The sequence below is a fragment of the Dreissena polymorpha genome, chromosome 2 (assembly GCF_020536995.1).
Source record: "Dreissena polymorpha isolate Duluth1 chromosome 2, UMN_Dpol_1.0, whole genome shotgun sequence".
Taxonomy (NCBI): domain Eukaryota; kingdom Metazoa; phylum Mollusca; class Bivalvia; order Myida; family Dreissenidae; genus Dreissena; species Dreissena polymorpha.
In genome coordinates this window covers 48139973-48162034 of record NC_068356.1, presented here as the reverse complement: position 1 = coordinate 48162034, position 22062 = coordinate 48139973, and the positions used below count along the sequence as shown (strand labels likewise).

The 22062-nt window shown below is 33.4% G+C and overlaps 1 long non-coding RNA gene across 2 annotated transcripts; it reads left to right on the top strand.

Moving 5' to 3' along the window:
• The first annotated feature begins 14086 nt into the window (after window positions 1-14086).
• On the top strand, window positions 14087-21855 carry LOC127866955 (uncharacterized). Of its 2 annotated transcripts, none has more exons than XR_008043178.1 (2): window positions 14087-19172; window positions 19517-21855. It is a non-coding gene; the product is annotated as an uncharacterized LOC127866955 (long non-coding RNA). The 2 variants fall into 2 exon arrangements; XR_008043177.1 differs by having other exon boundaries at window positions 19512-21855.
• Window positions 21856-22062: the final 207 nt, after the last annotated feature.

Below are 22062 nucleotides of genomic sequence, written 5' to 3'. Positions count from 1 at the left end.
TAATTTATGTATGCTATGATTCATAACAATAACATTACACTTATATCGATGCGATCCGCTCGTGAACTTGGCAATCCAATATACATAACATAGATTTAATGCACTCACGAATAGTTATGCTGTATTTTGTATTTCTATATAAAACTGTATGGTAAAGCCGGATACTATAGTTTTAAAATGACTTTTATTGAAATTAATAAAAAACAAGCGAATTTAACAAGGCATTCAAACCTATTTTTATTAAGATTTATATTCAATATTTTGAAATCTCTCCGCGCTTATGTCAGCTGATTTTCAATAGTGAAGACCAATAAATGGAACTTTTTTTACAATTTTTACATAACATTACTAAGTCATTCAGTCGTGACATTAACATGTTTGACTTAATATCTACACATTCGGCGAATGTTGTTTCACAATGTTCAAGCTGTTTGGGGCAACTCATAGTTTTAGCAACTTCTTGGTTTAAAGTAAATACCAAACCAAAAAGCAGAACGATAAGTGTATATTGATCCCCTCAAGAGCGATCTATATAGTCTAAGTTGTCTTTATACATTTCATATTGTTAAGCCGAGAAGTAAATTCGCTGTTTAAATTTGTTGCAATGGACATTGAACGCTGTTACGTATAAAGACTGTTGACGAAAGAAAAAGCTAAACGTCATTTATTACAGAAGTTTTGTCTATAGCCAGAAACAAGTATTTAAATCAAGTATGTCATGTGAGTTAAATCAAATATTTTGTCTTCAAAACAGAACCCGCAACCCAGCGCAATTAAATATACACTTTTATCATCCGGATTTTGTTTACCGGGTAATTAGAAATAGAGCTCCAAATCACTATTAGACTCAACGATAACATGACTTTTAAGTGTTTCGCGAACGAAGCGCAGTTATGTATAAATTAACTGATTCAAACCTAGTTATAATGTAAATTGCTTTATATCGTTTTTTTATAATTACACTCAACAGTCTTGAAGCGAGATTATACTATTTTTTACATGTGTTGAATTGTAATATATTGATAAAATATGTTACAATAACACAAAATAGGCAAGAAAGAGATATACATTAAAGATGAATTTCATAAAATGCAGCAGAGACAAATTAGGGCCCAGAACCGATTGTGACGTACATATGTTCCTACAATAACCGAAGCATTCGTCTTTTTATTAGACTAGAGTTAGTGTTCGTGTGTCGTTTGAATATATATCGTTGCAGGAATTTAAAGCGAGATTATACGATTTTGTATATGTGTTAAATTGTAATATATTGATAAAATATGTTACAATAACACAAAATAGTCAAGAAAAACATACATTGAAGACAAATTTCATAAAATGCAGCAAAAACAAATTAGCGCCGATTGTGACGAAGATATTTCGTACGTATTTTCCTACAATAACCGTATCAATCGTGTTTAAGTTCGTGATCGTATGTCGTTTGAAAAGTTATCTTTGCAGGAATTTAAAATGAACCGTTAAATTGATATTATGGGCATCTAACAGTTTATAGGTGTCTATCGCAACCGTTGATTATTTTTTGGTGTTTTCACTAAATATACACTTATATTTCTTAATGCAGCATACTAAAACAATATCCCGGAAAGAGAAAAATAATGCATTTAAATATCAACCATACTTTCGTTTGACAACTGATCATGCATGTACAATGTGAACCTAAATTTAGTTTTAGTGCAGATTCGTTCATACGACACAAAGACACAATTTTGTTTTACGGTTCATTTCGACTTACAGGACTGGTTGAGTCACGTAAAATATCGAATATAAAATATATTTTTTATAAACAACTGGTAGCATGATGAGTTGCAGATAATTGGTCAGTAACCACATTTTAACTTACTCGTTTGACCTGTTAATTCTTTTCAGCTCAATTTAACAGTGAAAAATGCCCATAATATCACTTTAAACTAAATTTAGATTCACATTGTACATGCATGACATGCTGGCGGATTCGACTGTACAGCCTTTTTCGATTTCAGAATTAAGTATATGGCTTATTTGGCATTTTTCAACATATGTTCCTCTTAACTTTTAATTTAATTAATAATTAAATATATATATGATAAGTTTTTTTACACATTTTATATAAATTCATTAATATTTGACAAAATCGTATAATCTCGCTTTAAATGTAGCCCCCGGTATTCGCCAAGCGACCAACAAATTATGCCAGTGTCACAAAGAGCTTTTAATTAAAAAAAAAACAACAGAAAGTGTTCATCTGCGAGGCAATATTCCCAACGATGGGTTATGAATCACACTACGCGCAATGAGAACAAAATAATTCTATATTGTAAAGTAGACATGCATTTAGAATTTGTAAATCATTTGTATTGCTTCATGTTGATTATATTGTTGTCATTCATGACTGTTTTATATTTAAATCGTATCATTACGTATTCACTGTTAACTGTGTTCTTGAGACAAAAGTTATTCAAAATATAAAATCATTGATTTCAAGTATCGCAGACGGATATATTTTGTGCATAATTAGGCTTTCATGGTACGTTCCGAATACAGAATTCACAAATAGTATCGGTGAACCTCGTCAAATCATTGATTCGATCCTGAATTGGATAGATTTGTTTTAATTATTTAATTATGTGTGGTAAAAATTGCTCTAGGTGACAAGTTTTAAAAATCTTTCAAAATTACATACCGTTTTTATCAAGATTGTAAAAATCATGCCACATGGGCCAAAATAAGGCCCGCAATTGGGTTAGTTGTTTACCACTAAGCATATAATCTTTTTTTTTTAATCGTCTCCTCTGAAACCGAACGTCTATTGCATCTGCTTTTTTAACGTAGTGCTCTACCACGTTTGTCCAAGTCATGTCCCTGGGGTCAAAATGAGCCCGGCTTTGGGGTTACTCCTTTTCCGTATATGTATATGGTGAAAACCTTAGAGATCTTATTTGAATACGCAGGGACCAGAGGTTTTGTATTTGCTATGTAACCTCGTATATTGGTTCTCGTCCAAGTTCAACTCATGCCCGTTTGGTAAAATTTGTGGGTAATACTTGTTAGTACACTACCGGTGAAACCGGAGAGGGACTTGCGCTCTGTGTGTCTGTCAGTCTGTAACACTTTTCTGGATCCTGCGATGACTTTAAAAGTTCTTCATATGTTTTCGTGAAACTTGAAACATGCACAGATGGCAATATTGAGATTATGAGAGTCATTTCATTGTGTTCCTACGTCAAAAAATCTGGTTGCTATGGCAACAAATAAACTACAAATATTGCTGAAAATGGTGGATCCTGCGTAGGTAGGGGACTTTTATTGATTGGCAATAGTTTTGTATATTTATACTTAAACAAAACTTCAAAAATTATATTCTGTAAAAACAGCAGGGGTCATATGTGTATTATTTGGTATGGATATGTGTATTATTTGGTATGGAATATCAGTTAGTGGTCTACTATTTATTGTGATCAAATTATTTATCTCATGATTACATTTGCAACATCTGTATGTTGGTGTGACATTTTTATAAAGTAATACAAAGCAACATAGGATCACAATTTTGCCGACTTAAACTCGTGAGTCTCGAGTATTAAACCACTAAGCTAAGGTTACTCAGTCAAGCGTTGTATGATTCTCATGGTCATTTAACCCATTTATGTCTAGTGGACTCTCCGATTCTTCTAAATTGGATCAATTTATTTCCAAAATTAGGGATGTCTAGTATATTTATTTCTATATTTAGAATATTTATTACAGAAATTCCTTTAAGCAAACAGCGCAGACCCTGATGAGACGCCGCATCATGCGGCGTCTTATCTGGGTCTACGCTGTTTGCCAAGGCCTTTTTTCTAGACGCTAGGCATAAATGGGTTAAGTTTCAACAGTTGTGGGGGGTCCGTATAACATTTCTGCACTTAAAGATACTTGTGCGTCAGTGCCTTATTTAAAAAATGTTAAGTTTGCATTTTAAGTTTGAAAACTGTGGAGAAGCATTGGTACAAAAGGCATTACTATAGTTTTCTTTCTATTTGTAAACGTTGCAGTTGCTATTTCATATATATTAAAGTATAATGTTGAAATGTCTCAACGACGTTCTTGTTTTTTAACGAGTCATTATAAAAAGCATTTTCATCTTTCAAAAAAAATTGTCATGGGGTTTTACTATAATTTACATAGAATGTGTTGGAAACCGGGTGAACCCTCTGGCCATGGTGCGTAAAATAAATGTTAGTACAAGCACGACAATTAAAGGTAATTTTGTAAACGTTTTTCTTTGCAATTGTTAATATAAATTTATTTAATATAAGTTCGTCAATCTTACAAACTATTCTTCAAAGTATCGTTTATATAGTAAATTATTTATTTGAAAATAAAATGGACGCAAACTAGCAATCGAAAACGATAAGTTATGTGTATCAAATATAATGTATACATACCTTTCGAATTTCAGTTATTGATATGTCAATAAAAAACAACGTTTGTGAGGGTTCTGGGAACTCAACAAACATTGTATTGCAAATATTAGTTGCGATACATTTTTGAAGAAGCACTGTCTGAGGGAATCAGCTTTAGTTATTAGTTTATTTCAGTAATTGTATTCATTTTCGAACGATTTCACGCGTCCTTAAAGTTATGAGCATTTATTATAAAAAACAGCAATTTGTTATGCGGTAGATGTTCGTAAGATTTTTTTACAAGACAGCACGCAAGTGCGTGGGACTTTGCCGAGAAGGCGTTAGCCGTTTACACCATGTAGAACAGCGTATGGGATGGGCGCGGTCTTTGCCATGCATGTCGAATTGACTTATAGTTCTTACAAAGGCAGTGCTTTTTCTAAATGGTGAAATGACACGGTAATGTGTATAATTGCTCTTTAAACAGCATTAATTGTTTATTGATGATCACATGTTTATATAAATGGAATTGCTTTTTTAATTATTGAAAAACAAGATTGATAGTAAAAAACATATCACCCGGGCGGAATCCGAATATAATATATGTCTGAAAATAAGATATTTTCGCTCATTTTGTGTTTGCATAACTATGTATGGTTTTGAAATATATCCAGTGTATGTTGATGTAGACATTTAATTTATGTTCATTATTGGGTTTGCGACCACTATGTCAAATAACTATTGTACAGCATAATATCTGGAATGTTGTTTATTAATATTTGAATAATTGAGATTTTGAACATATTTTAAGATTGTATATACTTTCAAACGTTTCCATTTGTATCATAAAAGCTACTTACGTGATATTGAGGCATTCAGTGTCTTTTGCCAAAAAATACGTGAAATATTTATTTTAATTTAACTCTTTCGACAAAAAAAAAAAAAAAACTACCACATCCGGTCATGTTTAAAAAATCGAAACCAAACGATAATATATTTATTGTGTGTATCTTTCGGTAAATAATGACTGAAATCATATTCGGCGTTTATTATATGTAGAAGTGGTGTGTGTATAGTACTAGCGCAATGTATTTAGTTATCAAATATTTATCTGTGGAACATGTGTGTATGTTGACACATGGTTGTTATCTGTTTTGTTAAATATTGTTTTTATATTGTACTAGTTATCAAAGTTTAAATCGCATCATTAAAGTTTAAATCGCATCCGTTTATTACTTTACCTAATAAAATTCAGGGTACAATAAATGAACAGTTGTTATGGTCACACAATTATTTTTATGGCTTGTTATTCGTGATTTACCAAGCAAGCAAAAACGGTGTGTCTTTGTAAAATTGGTGATACAGTGTTTATGGGAAATGACATACAAATGGAATTAAATTAATTAATATGTAATAGTTCTTCGACTTTGATTGTAGATGAAACGCATGTGGAATACATTAAATCCAAATAATCAATACATTTCTATTAATTGCTAATAACTTAAGCAATTTAAACAATCGGTTGCAGAACACACCCACATACAATAATTGGTGGGTTTTTTTTCGTCCCAAAACAAATACACATTACGAATGTGTAGACCAGGCCAAACTTTTTTCAAGACGCTGACAAATAAGTGTGTCAAGATTGTGGGTGAAAGTCACCGAGGTACCCAATTGAACCAATTTACGCGTGTAAAAAGGTTCTTTTAACTCATGTATGCCTAGTGGACTCTCCCATCTTTCTAAATTGAATCAATTTATTTCCAAAACTAGGGATGTCTGGTGTATTTATTTCTATATTTAGAATATTTCTTACAGAATTTCCTTACAGCAAACACCGCAGACCCTGATTAGACGCCGCATCATGCTGCGTCTCATCTTGGTCTACGCTGTTTGGCAAGGCCTTTTTCTAGACGCTAGGCATAAATGGGTTAAACTATGACTATGAAACGCTGGATACCGTCTCGAATATGAATAATGTATTTATAGAAATTCGCGTTCATTAAGTTAATCACATACAAGATATTACACAATTAGAAAATAAGCAAAACGTCAAAAAAAAACAAGTGAGTATCGAGCTCGTTACTAAGGAACAATGCGAAGTAATGGAAATATACATCGCTTTAACCAACTTCAATGCGTGGTAAATAATTTAAGTCTTATATGATTAAACATGTAAACAAAGTTATTGTAATTCAATTGCACCGTGTATGTGGTAGCAAAAAAGTACCAATGTAACTCAATCTTATTCGCATTCACTCGATGCCTCACTCGTTTTCGTCATGTGCGGCAAGTAGCATCGGTTTACAAACGGTTATCATAGTGTGCAAAATTAGTGTCAGCACGTATTTAAATACAGATTCAAAGTTCAATGTTTTTCTGTTGCTTAACCACATGCATGGTTCGCGTAACAATTGCTAATGAAATATCACATTTATACTCACATTACGACATATAAACTGTATGCACAATATACACGTTGTGTAATACTGTTAAGCATATGAAGCTGGTGATATTTAGTTTAAACCTATTTATTTTAGCTCGACTGCATAGAAAGCCTAAGGTTTATTTGAAACGCGTTCGAGTCCTTTTCCTGTGACTAGAACCAGTCTTAGTGTCTATAAAGGAAATCTAAAGAACGCTCCCACAATGGGGATCGAACCCGTGACCTCCCAATCGCTAGGCGACTTTGATGATATTTACTATAAAGAATATCAACATTGTCATAAAGTACTAAGAGTTCATAGTAAGTAAAGCACATCACACGACGAGTGATTTGTGTATCGTCGCAAAATGTACATGAAAAAAATATATAATAAGGTGTAGTTATTAAAATTGCTCTTAGATGCTCTTAAAGAGAACACAAATAAAAATTATCGAATAGCATTATTATTGCTTTTTCGTCTGCTAAAAGCGTGGTGTGGTGTTTCTTTACACAAATTCAAAACTTTTTCATAACTTGTTGATTTTAAAAAGCTTATGAATTCAATCATACTAGGCTCAGTGTGATACAATTTACTTATATACATACATATGAGCCTTGCTCTGTGAAAATGGGGTTTAATGCATGTTCGTAAAGTGTCGTCCCAGATTAGCAAGTGCAGTCCGCACAAACAAATAAGGGACGACACTTTCTGCCTTAACTGGATTTTTTTGCTTAGAAGAGACTCTCTGTAAACGAAAAATATACACGCGGAACTGCACATGCTTATATGGGACGACACTTTACGCACATGCATTAAACCCCCTTTTCATAGAGCACGGCCCATATATACACATACAATTAACGTGAAAGTGTTTGTGCAAAAGTGCAATATAAGTTTCGATATTTAATTATGTTATTGTCGCGGCGGTCTGCTTCTATTGTGAACGGATGAGACCATACTCGTGTGGTAAGCATTGCACGAACAAATTGATATAACAGTCTTTGTTTACAATCTAAATGAAAACTATTCGTGTCGAATACGTTATGTGTTACGCAAACAAAGTAAAAAACGATCATAAAAATGATTACCCAATTAGGTTTGAATTTAATTAAGTACTGCATTGATCTAACGATGGTTGGTACATTCTATTTATAATATATGTACTAGTGTCGCTGTTTAATATGTTTGGCCAATATTTAAGCTCCGTTTTTAAATACCGATTTGGGCTACACTTATATTATTATCATCGGTCAATATATTTTATTAGGGAACATTGTAAAACAAGCAGCTATCAATAATGCCTAAAAAATTGCTGATCCATATAGACACAATTATCGAACAGGGACACATTGTTAAACATACATGCTGGAAAAAGGTTTACGTGTAACAAAATGTAAACAACAGTTTTGTGAAAAGCATTTCAAAAATTGTTTTGTACATTGTATATGTCATTCACGAAAAAAGTGCTCGATCGTTTCTTTATCGCGTCTAAAAAAATATGTACATTTGTGAAAATCTTTTAGATTCGTTTAAAAAGTAAATTATGGATATTATTCTGTGTTTAATTTTTATCGCAACAAATTGCATCTTTACATCTCAATGATAGAAACTGCTTCACAAAAGATTTCTGTCAAAGCATTTACAGTTATTTCAATTTTTAATTTACCTAAGCATTTACCAAATACCGATTGAATCTGACTATATCAGATGTATGCCTGCTTGTGTACTTTAATGTCACGCATTGGTCTGTATTCAGTGAAAAATTCTTCTTTGGCATTTTACACTGAACTATGGGTACTGCACCACTTTAAAAGAGAAATATAAGTGCTACATTGGCTGCATGGTCACGTGTACGCAAAGTATTAAAGAACGCGACCCGATCTAAATATGTAAATTATCTTTAAGCTCAATTGTGTTAACCGCTTGACTCGACTGAACAGTTCATACTATTTAAATATATCATTTGATAACGCAACTGGGCTCACTTTGCTTTCGCTAACTATACATACCAATTCGCTCGTAAAAAAGTTAAGGTCAATTAAAATCACAATCGTGATACATCGGCTATCTCGGATTCCTCCGTAAGATAGGCCTCGTGGCTAACGGTCGCCATATTGCCTTGTATTACTACTTTACTACCCAAAAGGTTGTCAGTCTATTGTTATGAGGCTGTATACATGCGCGTTGAACTAGCGCCAAACTTTTTACCGAAACTTTGATATTAAGAGCACTATTAACGTTCATTTGTGTTGCATTTTGACCCATTATCCAAGTGATTTACTTTTCCAGTATTATTTAATCACCCTATCATCCAATTTTTAAGATGAAATTACGGTGTTTACAAACCAACCAAACCGAAAGTGAAACTGAATGCATTACGTTTCGCGATGTAAACATTAAATATTTGTTCAGTTTGAGGAAGCGAATCGATAATAGACGTTGGAATATGTATGCAATACAGACTATCATTGCCGAATGTAGTACTGGCTAAAAAATACCTTTTATGACAGGTCATGTATAGAACGTTAATGTCTGGGTTGTTCATTAACCCATTTATGCCCAGTGGACTCTCCCATCCTTCTAAATTGGATCAATTTATTTCCAAAAGTAGGGGTGTCTGGTATATTTATTTCTATATTTAGAATATTTCTTACAGAAATTTCTTTAAGCAAACAGCGCAGACCCAGATGAGACGCCGCATTATGCTCATACAAAACTTTAATTATTACTACACTTTAGTATATTAAATATTTTCAAGTTTTTGTTCAACATTTTTTGCTAAAGAAAAGAGTGTCTTAATGCATTTGAAAATATACTTAAAACAAACTAAAAATGCATTTTAACATACCTTTTTCCTGGTAAAGTGTATTTGGGATGATAAAAAATACACTTGAAGAGTATTAATGCTGGAAAAATGCAGAAAAAAATACATTTGTTTCTGTTAGAAGTGTGTCTTGTCTGCATTTTTAAGTGTATTAAATGCACATCAAATGCAGATAAATACAATGCCAATACTGTTACATGTATTGTAATGGACATAAAATGCACTTGTTCTTGTAATTAAATGCTTTAGTGAATTGAAATAACCTTTTATAACGTTTTAACAATTAATAATACCTTCTTATATAAATTTTCTTTTGAAATGTGACACTTAAATGATTTTTGCACCACTAGTAAGAGATATAATTTGTGCTCATAATGCTTTATCATTACACTACAAAATATCATTTGTTGTATGAAAATTACCCGTAAAATTAATGTGAACGCTCAAGAGATCAATAGCAGTGTGCTATACCCTGCTCCTTTTTACATGACTTGATGGTATTTAGTCCCCAATTCTACATGGCTAAGGGAAAACTAATGTGCAGGTTTGACAAATAAGTCTTAACTGGGATCAAATAGGCAGACTTTCATATTACTTGTATTTAATTTAAATCATGATCTGAATTGCTCTTTGGCAAATCTTTGTTGGTCACAGTATGCAACTGAATTTTGTTCACTTTGTAGTGATTATATTTCCTATATTTATCAGACAACATCTCTCTTCAAAAGTTTAACATGATTGCTTGGTTAATTTAGAAACAAGATCAATGCATCATAACATAAAATGAAAAAATGTGTAATAGTAAAAATGGCAGCAAAAAAGCACTAGATTATCTGCCTTAAATCTGAGACGAAATGTTGATGTATTGGAATTTCTCATATATAATGTGCTCCATAGTTGTATAATTGTATAGTCGCATGCATGAGTGGTGTCAATGTCACAATACCAATTAAAGCCTATAATTTACTAAAACAATTTGAAGTTTGATGTGAGTGTTTTTCAAGATCTGTTATATATAATTATATATACATGTATATATATATATTGTTGAAAAGTTAACATGCAATAAGTTTACTGTAATTAAGTGACAAATAGTTTTACTGATTTGGTTGGATGCATATATGCAGATATATCATGGTTTGTGCAGAGGACAGTAGCAAAAACAAGAGCTGTCTCCGTAGGATGACATACGCCCCCGATAAACGCTTTAATAGAAGTTATGAGCATTTTTAAAAACCTAAAAGCCGACCCTAAATTCAAGGTCAAAGGGGTCAAAATTTGTGTGTGTATGGGAAGGCCTTGTCCATATACACATGCATACCAAATATGAATGTTACATCTGAAGCTACATAGAAGTTATGAGCATTTTTTTGAAACCTAAATGCAAAGTGTGACGGATAGACAGACGGACAGTGCGATCACTATATGCCCTCCTTTGGGGGCATAAAAATGTGTTTCACATTGTTTTGGTAAATTAGTAATGTAGTTAAAAGAACAGAATCATCAATTATAAAGTTATTGATTATAAAGTGTTGCTGGCATATTTGATGCATTCATCTAGCTATAACAAGGTCCCTGTTTTATCCCCACTGGCACCGAGTGAGGGTTCTCAAAATCTTTAAACAATATAAATAACTACATATAGGGTCGAGAGCCTTGTTGATATGGGGGCTAAACACCTGAAATCAAAGCGACCCAGGTTAAAGGCCGAGGCCAAATAAATAAACCAGGGCAGAGGCCGCATGAGCCTGCTATACTCTGAACAAGTATTGTTTCTTCTCAGAAAACTGGCTTACGTGTCTTACTAAGCTTTAGACTTTGAGTTTCAGTGCAATCAATCTAAAATAAATTGGTCAAATTATAGCTAAAGAAACTTCAGCGTACAGTTTATATAGTATTGACAGACCTGTAAAGTCGCGCCAGTCAAAAATCATAAAAAGCGACATTTAAAGTTATGGTAGCCAGAACTAGTCAAATTAAATAATAATTTGTAAAAAATAAACATTCTGCACAAATTCTATTATTTACTTTACCTGTGTGCATGAATCATTTCAGTCTTGATGGTTAGTGAACTATGTCAAAAGCACCATATCTATGAAACACTTGTTTTTTTTAATAGTGCAATGTTCCACAGAAATGATGCTGATGATTATTCTACACGATGATGAATTATTAGATATATTTCTAAATTCCATTTCCACCAACAATTCGGTTATTCAACTACCAGTTCACATGCTTCATACACAGTTGAAAATAACACTATTTCACTCAACAACCGTGACACATGTACTCAATTTTTCAACTTTTCGCAATTAAAATTGTCTTCTACTGTTATTGTTGTTGTTGTACTTTTGAAAGTAGTTCGAAAGATGGCGACCATTAACCCAGAGATTGATTTATGAAATAAATCGTCTGCTGATCCAGAGTGTTAAAATCATTTTACTACATATTGTTAACAAATCCTGATCGTTAAGCGCAAGTACCACGTCATTAATGGTAGTTCTGAATACAAATATTTTCCGATTAAAGATAAATACAGGCCGATGGCGTAACATTTTAAAGAAACGTTACTTACATGGTCTTTGAGTGAAACATCAGATTTTCTTCAAAATTTAAGTCCAAGTCGAACTTTGTTCAAACACGTTTTAATAAAAACAAAAGATTTATGGCAGGCGCGGACTTTAAAATGATCACTTATTATTTTCGCATCCCGATCAGACAATGATAACCTACGTGGACAAGATAAATGTATGGGTCGCTGTATTGGAAGGAAGCGTTTCAATTTCCACGGCTATATCAATCATTTTGATCACCAATATATCGATTGTCCTGTCAAACAAACGCGTGGGACACCAAAGCCACAAATAGCCTGTACATGTGTTGATGAAGTCTGGACTTTATGGGCGGCAAGATACAAGTAGGATACTGATTTTGCGAGCTGCTTTCTCGATAAATGTTTATAATTCCTTCCATCAAGCACAATTAAATTCCTTTCACGCACAAATAAACAGAAACGGATGAGTTCAAATCCGATTAGTAAGCAAAGAGGTATTTTGTTTAAAAAAATTCTAGTTGAAGCAGAATTAAGAGTTATTTAAGGAACACAATAGCTTTTTAAGTTATGCATTTTTCCTATGGTATAATTATTATGAATTATTTATTCTGAAAGAATATTAATTTATTCATTTAGAATACTTGCTATAACATCCATTGAGGTAAGTATTACAATTTAAAATAACGCTTGTTGTAAATTGACATCACTTATTTTAGTTACCCGAGTAGTCTATATTAATAGAGAGACACGCAATTGTATATACAATGCCGAAATAATCATATATATTGAGGTACTTAAATAAATAATTATTGATTCAAATACTACTGGTTATCCAACTTTTAGAATCAAGATTGAATGATTTATGTTACGTTGCCCTTATAATCAGAATTACCATTTAATGTAATTCATTATTAGATGTAATGACCTATTATTTAATATATGTTCGATTGGTAATAGAAACAATCTGAATACAACTCGATAAACGATCTAATTTCATATACATGCAGCTACTTTGTAAGATATAATGACAAAGTCTTCAAATGAACAGACTGGATTGATAATTCATGAGATACGGCTATAAAAAATGCTCTGTGTACATCTCCAGTAGAGATAACAGCTTATCCGATGCTTTTAACTTGCCGACCGAATGGTCAAAAACAACTGGGAAGAAAACGTGTAGTAAGCAATTTGGAAAGATGGTCATTTGAAAGCGAAATCATCACAAATTATCATTTCAACAAATTTCAATGTGTTCGCACAACATTAAGTCTTTCACAACTCAGAAACATAAAAAATATGGTTGCTTTCTATATTTTCAAACTGCCAAACAAAACACACACATTGTTATTTATTATTTAAGTCCGAACTTTTCCCCAGTGCTTACCATATTTATCATTTGCTGTTGAGCCTGGTTTATCGTGATTTCAATGTCTCGCATACGGTTCATTTGATAAAAATACACGCTATTAGTCATCTATTAACTCAAATTTGTTTGCAAATTTAGTCTTTTTGTTGGTTACCTAATTCTGTTTATTCCGGTGTTTGAGTTTTACCTCTGTGTCTCATACTCTAACGCTGAAGGAATGTTGATTGTTACATATGTGTGGCTGTCATCACGTTCAATAACTAGATCAGAGGCCAGTCGTTAGACTGTTAGAATATCATGACTGTGAACGACAGTTGGACCGCAAACAACTTAATAATTTGAAGTCCTGCTTTATGCAATTGACCTAAATACATGAAATTATTCTCGGTTTGATAAATACGGTATAGAATGGTTGTATACATGTTATTTATAAGAGAGATTATGGTAATGGTTTAGCGCGAAAATTGCACGGGTTTTGTGTTTAAGATTCAGCGCGAAAGCGCGCGAGTTTTTCGTGTTGGGGTATATATGATGTGCAAATCTATTGAGTCGCCATTCGAGGGTGTATTTGACAAGCAAAAGTAATGGAAAAAGAAAACGAAGGGGTGATAAAGTAGTTTAGGCGTTCATTTGCAAAATACATAGTATTCGGAAGGAACAGATTTTCGATGCGAGGACTGATTCACTGCTAGAAGCGGAATGGTGAGATGGAACTTCGAGCAAAGGTCAGACTTGATGGTTCTGTTTATTTTAATAACACTGACAACAACATTCTGATTGAAATTAACACAGGTTGTGTTCATTGTTAACGTTTATGAAAAGTATATTCAATAACATGCTCCATATTTGTATTTGTGCTGTTGTTTTTGTTTAGTTCCAACTATTCTGATACATCAATTGATTCGACTATTGGGTAAAAATTAAACTATTTAAGTTCAAAAAAACGTCGCAAATGTAATGTTTTTTTTAGGATTATATATAGGTAAGGCCACATAGTGTGTCACTCCAGGTTGTATTGATAGTAGAGTTAGATCACTCTCCCACATGCTTTTACGAACACCTTGCTTTATTTTTGTTGTTTTTAAGATATACCCCTTCTATGGGTATATATGTGTTACCAGTTTTTGTATTAGTTCCATACATGTACGTATGATTCAACAAACGATTTATTACAATTAACTGCCGTATTTCCCTATAATTCACCAAGACCTTTGTGTGCGATATATTACGTGGTATGATAATGAGCGGATTCAAATTTATGCGTACATATCTTTCAACTATTCAGGTATTCCAACATATGAATTAAGAATGCAACATCAAAAATGAATATATTACGTAAATTAGATATTCTATTTATATATGAAACAGTAAAAGAGACTTGTCTTGTAAACTTTTTCGAAACATGTTTGTGTTTTGCATATATTACATCTCGTTCGCTTGATATTGAAAAAAACAGTTGATATATTATTGTTGAATACAATACAAAATAATAATCTTTAAGTTTAATTTAAACATTCGAGTTATTATATTTTTCATTACAAGTTAAGACGTTTTTTTCCCTGCAAGGTTGGTGTCAATAACGGTACATGCATATGTGCTTATTACCATATTTTGGATATGCTGTGGTATAAATTTGGTTTGAAAAGAGCGTTGACAGTAAGACGGTTGTTTTAAAACTAAGATGAAAGGCAATTATCGGTTTTTGTTAAATTTAGTTTCGTCATAGTAAAATGCACTTTTAAATATTAGGTACTGTAATGATAACAAAAGTAAACATGATTTTTTAGCATTATAAGTCATTAGTTTTCGTGAATAGTTTTTGTTCTTGTTTGGTGACCTGTTGGCTTGATGTGTGAAGACATTTTGCTTTTATGGTATTTGGCCGTTTTTTTAATGCCAGTTAACATGTGTAATTTGCTTATCGTTTGGTGAAAGCCAGTTGACCAGATGTGGATAACCCAGTTGGCGAGTGTATTTTTTTAACCAAACTTGTTAAAACGTATGTTTACATTTACATTTTTGTGTCTATTATATTTTTTAAGATTGTACTGGCCGAACGATATTCACTATATTGGAGAACATTAAATGTATGTTATTAAAGGCCAGATTGGCTTATGTGAATTAACCGGTTGGCTCGTGTTGTCAGTTGACAGTTTGTTGAAGGCAGATTTTTTCAGATGCGTATAAGCCAATTAGCTTGCGTGTCAGTTCACCGAAATTTCTCAAAACACATGTTGAAAGTGCATGTACAAATGTTTGCAAAGTTTATTTTTTTCAGTAGCTGGACAGTTCGAAGGATAAATAATGAATAGTGTAACATTAAAGTAAGAGGGCAGCTCGAAAGGTATGATTTGTTTTTTGTGTAATAATGTATTAGAAAAAAACTTGTCAAGATTAATAATGATGATTTTATTGATGATGTTATTAATGATGATGATGATGCTAATGTTATTGATGATGAGGATGAGTATTTTACAGTATTTTGTGAATAGATAATACTACATTTACGAACTTTGAGTGAATGAAATTATTATAGGTTTGATAAATACGGAATAGTGTTGGTTTATACATATTATTTAGAAGAGAAAGAGAGTACGGTTATGGTTTAGCACAAAAAATGAACGCGTTTCTCGTTTTTGAGTTTAATTGAACAAAAACAAGTTACGGTTCAGCAACAGGGATTATTCTCAGAAGGTAAAGGTATTCTTTTTAGAGTCACAGAAATTAAACTTTGCATCAATACAGGTTTTCTTTGAGATTTGTTTGCTTGGTTAAAATTCAATAATTTGACGAGATTTCCAGCCGACCGAGTACCTATAGCTTTGTATTTGAGTGTATTAAGGATTTTGCTATTTTCAAATTAGTTGATCAAAATTAATAAAGTGTTCTATTATATCTATTGAGCTCATGCTATTTCCATGGAAATTTGAGCCAGGTTTCGATCAGTAGCTTAAAGTATGTCTGTGTTGGTGAATTGAACATAAAAACAAATGTCAGGTCGTTAGTTTTAATTTTAAGAGCAGAAAATACGTATTGATTGTGAGAACATTAGTAACTTGTGTTTGGTATTTGTGTATGTTTCTTGTGGTCATTGGACCAATTTGTTTAAGGCGAATTGGCCTGATTTGGAAAGCCAGTTGGCTTGTATGGTCAGTTGACCGTTTTTTAAAGCCAGTCTATCTGATGTGTGAAAGCCAGTTGGCTTGTGTTGTCAGTTTACCGAATTTTCTTAGAACAAAAGTCACATAGAATTAACAATCTTTGCAAGTTTATTGTTTGCAGTGCAGTAATTGGACATTTCAAATAGTATATTAAGTATTGAAGAACATAAATGTATGGTTTATGTAGTATGTTATTATTATCCCCCGCCAGAGGCGGAGGGATATTGTTTTGGCGTTGTCCGTCCGTCCGTCCGTCCGTACGTCCATCCGTCCGTCCGGCACTTTTGTGTCCGGAGCCATATCTTGGAAGTGCTTTGGCGGATTTCATTGAAACTTCGTATGAGTATATATATGCATAAAAGGATGATGCACGCCAAATGGCATTGTACACCATCTGTTAAAAACAGAGTGATGGCCCTTTGTATCTTGAAAAAATGCTTTTTACTATAGGCACTTTTGTGTCCGGAGCCATATCTTGAAAGTGCTTTGGCGGATTTCATTGAAACTTGGTATGAGTATATATATGCATAAGAGGATGATGCACGCCAAATGGCATTGTACACCATCTGTTAAAAACAGAGTAATGGCCCTTTGTATCTTGAAAAAATGCTTTTTACTATAGGCACTTTTGTGTCCGGAGCCATATCTTGGAAGTGCATTGGCGGATTTCATTGAAACTTGGTATGAGTATATATATGCATAAGAGGATGATGCATGCCAAATGGCATTGTATACCATCTGTTAAAAACAGAGTTATGGCCCTTTGTATCTTGAAAAAATGCTTTTTACTATAGGCACTTTTGTGTCCGGAGCCATATCTTGGAAGTGCTTTGGCGGATTTCATTGAAACTTGGTATGAGTATATATCCCCCGCCAGAGGCGAGGGATATTGTTTTGGCGTTGGCCGGCTGTCCGTCCGGCTGTCAGTCCGGCTGTCCGTCCGTCACTTTTGTGTCCGGAGCCATATCTTGGAAGTGCTTTGGCGTGTTTCATTGAAACTTCGTATAAGTATATATATGCATAGGAGGAGGATTCACGCCAAATAGCATTGTACACCATCTGTTAAAACCAGAGTAATGGCCCTTTGTATCTTGAAAAAATGCTTTTTACTTTAGGCACTTTTGTGTCCGGAGCCATATCTTGGAAGTGCTTTGGCGGATTTAATTGAAACTTGGTATGAGTATATATCCCCCGCCAGAGGCCAGAGGCGGGGGGATATTGTTTTGGCGTTGTCCGGCTGTCCATCCGTCCGTCAATTTTGTGTCTGGAGCAATATCTTGGAAATGCTTTGGCGGATTTCATTGAAACTTGGTCTTAGTTTTGAGTTATTGTCCTCCGTCCGTCCATCTGTCAGTATGTTCATCCGTCCGATTTGCACCCATTCTCAAACAAAGCATATGTTGCGGGGGATATCAATTCTATTATTACCAGGATTATGATAATTATGTTTTTAACCAGGTTTTCCGAAGGAAAAAACTGGTTATTAGATTGGCGAATGCGGGCTGGCTGGCTGGCGGGCTGGCGGAACAAGCTTGTCCGGGCCATAACTATGTCGTTCATTGTCAGATTTTAAAATCATTTGGCACATTTGTTCACCATCATTGGACGGTGTGTCGCGCGAAATAATTACGTCTATATCTCCAAGGTCAAGGTCACACTTTGAGTTCAAAGGTCAAAAATGGCCATAAATGAGCTTGTCCGAGCCATAACTATGTCGTTCATTGTCAGATTTTAAAATCATTTGGCACATTTGTTCACCATCATTGGACGGTGTGTCGCGCGAAATAATTACGTCGATATCTCCAAGGTCAAGGTCACACTTTGAGTTCAAAGGTAAAAAATAGCCATAAATGAGCTTGTCTGGGCTATAACTATGTCATTCATTATGATATTTTAAAATCATTTGGCACATTTGTTCACCATCATGGGACGGTGTGTTGCACAAAAGAATCACGTCAATATCTCCAATGTCAAGGTCGCCACGACTAAAAATAGATTTATTTTAAAACAAACTTACAAAGGGTGTTAATTTTGTTTGTTCATTTAAAAAGTTCAGTTTGAGTTGTCTCCCTTTATCAGATTTTTTTTCACAATGAAAACCTGGTTTTGTGACAATTTTGTCCCTTTGTTTATTTTTGTTTTAATAATTATCATTAATTTAATAAATATTGTTTTTGTTTTTTCTGTTTTATTCTATTTTATTATCTTAGTGGGCAGTTGATAGTTTGTTGATTGCCATAGGTGCCTGATTAGTATAAGCCGGTTGGCATGTGTGGTCAGTTGACCGTTTGTGAAGGCCAGAGTATGCCTTATGTTGATACGCCAGTTGGATTGTGTTAGTTGACCGTACTTTCTTAGAACGCATGTCCACATGGAATAAATAATCTTTGCAAGTTTATTTTTTGCAGTGCAGTAACTGGACAGTTCGAATGGTATATAAAGTATTGGAGAACATAAAGGTATGGTTTATGTAGTATGTTTTTATTATTATTATTAAGATTATGATTATGATGTGTTTTATTTTTGTTTTAATAATTATCATTAATTGTTTAAATATTGTTTTATTATATCTGTTTTATTCTCTTGTGTATTATCCGAGTGGTCAGTTGACCGTTTATGAAGGCAAGATTGTGCCTGTTGTTGATTAGCCAGTTGGCTTGTGTGGTCATTTGACCGTTTGTAAAGGCTAGAGAGTTCAAGATGTTGATTAGCCAGTTGGCTTGTGTAAGTTGACCTTACTTTCTTTGAACCGCATGTCCACATGGAATAAACAATCTTTGCAAGTTTGTTTTTTGCAGTGCAGTAACTGGACAGTTCGAATGGTATATAAAGTATTGGAGAACATAAAGGTATGGTTTATGTAGTATGTTATTATCATTATTAAGATTATGATAATGATGTTTTTAATTTTTGTTTTAATAATTATCATTAATCTTGTAAATATTTTTTATTATATCTGTTTTATTCTCTTGTGTATTATCCGAGTGGTCAGTTGACCGTTTGTGAAGGCCAGAGTGTGCCTGTTGCTGATTAGCCAGTTGGCTTGTGTGGTCATTTGACCGTTAGTGAAGGCCAGAGTGTGCCAGATGTTTATTAGCCAGTTGGCTTGAGTGGTCATTTGACCGTTGTTGAAGGCCATAGTGGCTGATTGTGGTTGGATCATATATTTGTATTGCTTTTACAAATGTTTGTAATTATATCTTTTCAGTTAAATGACAGTTCGAGAGGTATTTAACATGGTGGAGAATATTTAGGTATTAATTTTATGTTAGATATTATTTATTATATGTATTCTCTCTTTGTTTTAATCGAAAGTCCTGTCAAATACAAGCACTCACTCCTATTGTCTTTGGGTAATTATTTGTATGATAATGATGTCGAAAGGATGATGTTATTATGGTTGATAATGATGATGAGTGTTAATAAGTATTTTGAGAATAGAGAATAATAAATTTACTCATAACTATGAGTAAATGAAATTATACTCGGTTTGATAAATACGGTATAGAATGGTTGTATACATGTTATTTATAAGAGATTATGGTAATGGTTTAGCGCGAAAATTACACGGGCTTTGTATTTAAGATTCAGCGCGAAAGCGCACGAGTGTTTCGTGTTGGGGTATATATGATGTGCAAATCTATTGAGTCGCCATTCGAGGGTGTATTTGACAGGCAAAAGTAATGGAAAAAGAAAACGAAAGGGTGTTAACCACGCCCGCCCGCCCTTAATGGACATGTGTATGTCTAAATAATTGGTTACATTATTTTTACGTTTATTTTGCAATAATAAAGTCGATATTAAGTTTATTTTCAGTTCGGTTTTAGTCCATGGGAGATGGCATCTAAACACGAACCGATTTCTTTACAGAGAAAGTCGATGGGTGTATTTACATTAAAGCCTGAATCAGCTAAGTTTTCTTGATTATTTTGTTTCATCTTTTATTTCCTATTGTGATTTTAATGTGGAATTTTTAAGTTATATGTTTCATATTTGAGACTCTCACTTTCTGGAGATAGTACTTCCTGCATATTTATTGAAATCTTGGTATGTTTAATTGTCAGTGTTATCATTTTTTTGTTTTCTTACGTAAGGAACGTTTAATTTTAAAGGTATTCTATTTTTAACGATTAATTAATTGTTTCGTTTTGTTGTGACTGGTTTCATGTTGAAGTCGGTTTAATGTAGCTGTTGAAAACATTCGTCATATACATATATATATATATTACTCGGAATACATATGATTTATCAACATTCTTTTTAAGTGTTTTATGGATTTCATGGCTTGAGTGATTTGTTTGTTTCTTGTTCATGTCCGGGTGTGTACGGAATGCTTTTGATGTTTGTTTGTTATGTTAATTTGAGCAATGAAATTGATAACGTAATTTATTTCATGTTTTGTTAAAGATTACTTAATTTTTACAGTATAATAATAGCTGCTTATTTGTAGATTTCTCTAAAATTAGAGGTTTCGGGAGGTGATGAAGGCATCTAGACACCGGTCTTGAGCCATGGGTCCTCGTACGTCCCCCTGCCATTAAAAGAAAAAGAAATAACAGAAAAATGGCAGTAGGGTTGCGTATCCCGCTCGCGGTTTTACCTGAATCGTTTATTACTACCGATTATTGTATGGGGTGTACGTGAAGTCATGTACACTTCTCTTGATTGGTGGTGGTGGATGAATCTTGCGGATAACAGCAGCTTATTTAAGCAAATTAATGTTTCACATTTGTAAATGTATAATATTTAAGCAACTTAACGTGATTGATGGGCATAAGGGGCGTCCTGTGTGCACTTTGGGCATCGGCGGGGATCAGTTTATTCAGACAGTAACTCTCGATTTTAGGTATATACTTGCCGTCGAATTGTTATGATTTTTGCACTTGTTAACATGTCACACATGTGCATGTTAAGCATTCATAATGACATGACCTACATCATTTAAATAGTATCGTTTCAGTTCTTTACACATCCGAACAAGGATGTTACACCGTTTACAGTCGGCTCGAGACTCGTGAACTGAGCGGTGCCATCGAGGTCGATTTCCGTTTACGTTGCACATGGAACACATACGGGCGTCAGACGAATTGTTTTTTGCATTTATATGTCGAAAGTCCTGTCAAATACAAGCACTCACTCCTATTGTCTTTAAGTTATTATTTGTATGATAATGATGTTCAAAGGATGATTTTATTATGGTTGATAATGATGATGAGTGTTTAAAAGTATTTTGAGAATAGAGAATAATAAATTTACTCATAACTATGAGTAATTTATTTTTTCCGAGGATCGCGCATGTCTTGTAACACTTGGAAATTCGTGGAATTTGTTTATTGTCATATTATTTCA